The sequence below is a fragment of the Oryzias latipes genome, chromosome 11, assembly GCF_053564925.1.
Source record: "Oryzias latipes strain Hd-rR chromosome 11, Olatipes_Hd-rR_3.1".
NCBI lineage: Eukaryota > Metazoa > Chordata > Actinopteri > Beloniformes > Adrianichthyidae > Oryzias > Oryzias latipes.
The window spans coordinates 14,655,748-14,661,627 of NC_136247.1; positions in this window are offsets into that span (position 1 = coordinate 14,655,748).

Genomic DNA, 5,880 nt, shown 5'->3' on the forward strand with positions numbered 1-5,880 from the left:
TCTCAGAATGGAACGGAGCAGGAAGACTTTGGGCCACCCATTTCAGTTTCCAGCTTTTGGTGTTTTTATAAGTGACATTTTTGTGATGATGAAAGACATATATTAAAAACATTAGGCTCCGATTTGCATTTCTAAGTATTTCTTTATTCAATTTATTGTGAATCAGGAGCAGATTAAAACAAATCAGTTTAAAATAAAACTTATTTATATAACCGGTATGTCAAAAATATACTGGGCGGGCCACAAGCTCCCTGCTCTGCTCCATTCCGATGCATCCACTTGTAGACAGCAACACCCGTGTATGTCTTTGTTTTCTTTGTCTGAGCTGGAATGACATGACACTCCGCACATACCTAAGTAGTCAACATGTCCAAACTAACCTGACAGACAATGTCATAACCTACTAATGTCACACAAGAATTTTTTGGGAGTGATGGTAATTTCCTCACTCCATTTGAATCTTTGGTGGAGCCAAGCGATAAGCTTTTTAAATGTCATGGAAAATGGTTGGAGGGCTTAGCTGAGGCCCAGGTGTAACTGATTGACCATTGCTTCAAAAGTCTAAATCTACAGAAAATAAATGGATTTTAAAGTTCACCTAATCCAGCCTTGGGTAGCAACAGTCAACCCAGATCTGATGGGTTCAGGCTAAAAAAAAATCCTTTATTCTCATATCAGCTTCTGCTGGAATCAAGAAACCACATGTGAGTGTTTTAATGAGCTGCTGTATGTCAGGTGCATTCACACTGTAAGGTGGGATTTACACTCAACATGCTTTGGAATGTACAGTATGAGTTGTAGAGTTGTTGTTATTGGTATAGACCAAACCCTGCAACCTGCGAGAGTGGTGAGCCACGCTTAGTAACAATTTGGTAGTTCAACCCCCCATTCCCACCCCTTAATGCTGAGTGTCAGGCATGGAGGCAAGGAGGTCATTTTTAGTGTCTTGAGTATGACTCAACTGTGGATTTGTACTTATGACCTTCCAGGGCAGACACTCTACCACAAGTCCACTGTTGGTGGAACCAAAATGTGGACATAAAGTACGGGGAATCAATAACGTTAGTGAATAAAAGTTTGTGCAGAGCAAAAGTAAAGCAGCAGGAGCCAGGAATAAGTTCTCAATGTTTACTGAGTAAACAGAGTGTACGGAGGACGTACAGGCACTTACTGCTACTTTATAATCACAGGACTTGTGAGACCAACTGGTGTTCTAGCTGTTTCCGGTCTTGGTCTGGTAATTTTGCCCCCAGTTGATTACGTTTGGAACTGTACGTTTATTCCTGGCAGTTTGGCCTTTCTTCAATCTTTGGTTGGCTAGTAAGAGCAGCTAGCAGGAAACAAACCAAACCAGATGAAGGTGTGAAAATTATTGTTATTCTCATGCCATTTGAACCAAATATCCACTGTAAAGGAGGTTAATTCAACCCTGCTTATGTCTTCAGCTGGCACAAGGACCTATTTGGGTTTTTAAATTTTTAAATAAACCCACTTCAAACATATTTTGATCTATTGTGAAAGCGTTACTAATGGTCTTTCATTTAAGATTATACCATTATTGGCCAAAATCAAAAAAACCTGTGTCATTTTCTAGGACATAACCTCTGTGCAGCGGTAGTAGTTCATCAGAAGTTTGCCTCTGGGTTGTGGGTGGGACCGTTAGTACAGAACAACCACACACCCCTTTCCCGTTCTCTTCGCTGAGAACTTTCTGTTTTTTTCTGCATTTTCTTGTCTGCTCCTGATTTACAGTTTGAATAATGGAATACTCCAAAATGCAATTTTGAGCTTTATATGCCCTTTATCATCAGAAAAATACCACAAGAACATGTTAAAAACACCAAAAACACAATTTTCATCGGAGTGGGTATTTTTGGACAAACCGATTAAAGTGACACTCCTGTTCCCTAACTCCCTTTTCTTAAAACTGCTACTCTTCCTGATTTGCAGGGCATGCACTGTTATCTCTAATTAGCATGGTGACCAGCCTGTCTGGATTAATTGGAAGGTATGTAGACATCTGTACAGAGCTTTCCACTCACGCAGAGACACAGACTGAAAAAAGTATGACACTAATTGAAATACACTGCAGTCAAGGATAAGGTGTGTGTCTGCATTTAAGTGTCAACCCTGTAAAACGACTTTTTCTTCCACTAAGCTTTACGTAGACCAAAGGGAGGTCTTTATGTGGAAGAAAACAGTTTCATAATTTGACATCAAGTCAACATTAAAGTGGCTTTTTATGAAAAGAGTCTATGGACTTTATGAATTTGACAAAAATGGCTCTTGTAGGGCAGGGTTGCTAGACTCAGATTCACAGTGGGCAAAATAAAAGATAAAAAAACTTTCCAGGGTAAGAACTGGTTCACTGTTTACAGAGAACTTCCAAATAACCTCCTTACTGCATAAATTCAACCTAAAGTTAACAAAAATCTGCAAAACATTCAACAAAAATAGTCACATGAAAAGCTTTAAAATCAGGTGTTTTGACTATTTTTTTATTTTGAGCTTTAGACAGTTCTGAAGAAAATGTTTCCCACTTCACATCAGATAAATAATAATAAAAAAATGTGTGTCTATAGCACCAAGAAAGTGCAAAACTGAAGGGATGAAGCACAACTTGGAAGTGACAAAGGTAAAACTAACATTAAATGCAAGGAAAATCCGTTGCATTTATTTTATGAAGCTCTTTATAGCCTTTCTTCATTAGTTTTTAACAGACAACACATTGCTACAGACCAAGTACAAATCAAATTTCTTGTAAAATAATTTTTTTTGAAAAAAGCAACAAAGAAAAGACGCCGGCGTTAAAGCCGAGTTTACTTGTCTGAGCCAAATACTTCATCATGTAGGCAAGGATTTTTACTCGCAAGCTTTTTAGAGGTTTTTCAACACGCAAACATGCATACAAAGCATTGTGGGAATTGTAGTACATAGGCGGCTCACACAGACCAGCACCGAGATTAGAACTCTAGAGCTCTAGAGGAGGTGTGGAATTTTAAACCAACAAATGTTTTAGATTTTTGTAGTTTAGGAAATCTCATCATGTGCAGTCACAGTTACAGTAACAGTTACATTTTAAAAGGTTCAAGTCTTTATAGTGGAAAGTATAGGCCACCTCTGAATCAATATTTGAACTTCTCAACTGCAAACCTTCCATCCATCCCCTTTGATTAGGAAATGAGGGCACAGCTCCAGATCTGCAGAGACTTTCCTCTTCCCTACTTTTCAAATATTCAGAGGGACTTTGGAGATTTTTCTAAACCATCCTAGTTAACTGCCTCTTCAGCTGCAGGCCATGACAAGTTGTGTGGCTGGCCCCATCTTGCCCTTTTTTTTCCTGCTCTGCTCTTTAGCATCTTTGATGCCCAGCTCCACAGCTTTGTGAGGTCACTCCACTGCCACCATTGCAGCCCAGTCGTCTTTAAAGGAAGAATGCTCCTCAGGGTATTTTATTTTTATTTTGTTAGAGGTGGGGGGTGATGTTACTGTCTCAGAGGATGGCACCCCTGCTGATGACCTTCCTCTACTTTTACTAATTTGCAATCACTGCTCCACCTTGCAGGCCGGTCATTGTTGTGATGTCCTCTTTTTTTTTTCTTTCAGAAAATATAAGTTTAATAAAGAATTTTTTATTTTTTGCGAATTGCTTTATTCCATTTCTGAGGAAAAAAAGTCCAAACACAAACTTAATCCACACAAAAAGCACACAGTATTAAAGCCTGTCTATTCATGAGACGTTTTAATGTCAAACTCAATATGGCTCAACCACCTTTTTTATTTTTGCTTTAAACTATGACCCTACATTTATTGTGCTTTAAAAAAAAATGATAAGTTAATTCATTCAGAATGTGCAGCACTGGCAATCAGGGTACAATTCCCAGGGAGGTTTAATAAGCGTCATCTAGTGTAGGTCCTTGGGCACAAACCTTCGCGCTTGTGGCTACATAGTTAGGCGGTATACAACCTAACTATGTAGCACTAAGGGACCCAAGTGTGGGTCCCCTGTGCGGGTCCCCAGCCCGAATAAAGATACAGGCTTCTGTCAGGAAGAGCCTCCGATATAGAAATCTCTGCCAAACCACTTGTGTGAATCAATGGAAGCTGATTCGCTGGAGCAATATTAATGTATGAACAAGTAAAGATGTTCTGAATCGACTATTGTTGCTGCCTCTATACATATACAATTCCTTCTCTTTGAAATGATTGAGCAGGGGCCTTTTGAAGTCATCTGGTAGAGCAAATGTTCAGTAGAATGCAATAAAATCTCTCCTGTTGTTTCTGCCCTTGCTGTTTAAATGCTGCATTGGTAAATAGGTGGGAAAATTTACTTCTGTGCCTCTCGCTTTCTTATTTTCCACTCCAGCAAGCACAGAATATATCAGTTCTTTTTTTTTTGGAATTGAAACTGTTTTATGACAGCTTCGTAAATGTGAAAGGTGCGGCTGCATTTTGAACGGCCTTTGGTTGAGGATGACCAGACCCAGTTCCTATCGGACTCATTCATGTTTTTCTCCCAGCCTCCACTGCATTCTCAATGACCACTTCTCGCTGTCGTCCGGCTCTGCTCTCAGCTTAAGTCTTATTTTTTTTCTCTCCTTGTTTCTCAACACTGACAGATTTGCACCAGCGTTTTGGCAGTGGAGCCGCCATCACTGTTTAAATGTTTTTTTGGGTACCCACTGAATGGGACTGTGACTTTGAAGCGCTTCGGGCCTTCTAAGAAGGTAGAAAAGTGCTACATAAGTATGAGTCATTTAAAGACTAAAAGAATGTAGTTGGGTTTGAAAAAAAATGTAAAGTTTTTTTATAATATATACTTCAGTGTTGTTCATTATGTTTACCTGTAACCACAATGAATCAGCTTTTAATGATTAGCACAGGTGTTCGGCAGAGATTCTTAGACAGGCACAGGATGCCCTTCTTCACCCAACCCTGTATTTTATCAGACCGGCACAGGGAGACCCAGACTTGGGCCTTTTTGTGGCTACATACTATAGGTAGGCAGTAGTGTATAGGGTCTTGCCAAAGGACCCACTCTGGATGAGGCCTACTGCACCCCCTACTCAAATCCTGACTTTACATGTGCCAGTCTGTACTTAACCAACTGAGCTATCCAGCTGATCTCCAATTTTTAAGAACAATATAATGAAGAAAAATCGTTTGCTTTGCTTTATTTAGATAAGATTAAACAATATTAATACCTTCCACTTAACCTTTTGGTCTTTTAAGACCTCCCAAAGCAGCTGAATGGCACTTTTAAAATACGCAATTTAACAAACTGATTGTGCCTTTTTAACACATTGATTCCATGATCACTCATTTTAATTTGACACAAGGTTGTGGTGTCAGGCACATGAAGTCACAAACAAAATTACACAGTTAGAAGAAGTACCTTTTATCTACGCGTTGTTGCATTTTCTGTAATTTCAAATGTAGATTTAGTAAACGATCATAAAGTTTATTTTTTATGTAAGTACATACAGTATAGGTAGTATTTGTGATTACTTTGAGTGAATAATCCTCCTGTCTGGAAAGGTTTGTTTGGATCATTGTTCTGCTGCAAAACCCTAAGGCTTTTAAACAGATGGAGAGCCAGAAGGAACAGGATCCAAGTTTCCACCTATTATGACCAGTCATCCTAACTGTGAAGCAGTCCCACACCATCACACCATCGCTGCCATGTTTCCGTGTCTTCACTGTTCCTTCATGTGTTGAAAAATGGCTTCACTGTGATTCTCTGCGGTTTCAAATGTTGTTTCTAATTTCCTTAGATGGGTAGGAACACAGTGATATTGTTTCTTCTTTCAGCTGTTTGGCTCCTTTATTTTAGCACTACTCAGATGTGGCTGTGGAGGTGAAGAGTGAACCTCCCCAAAA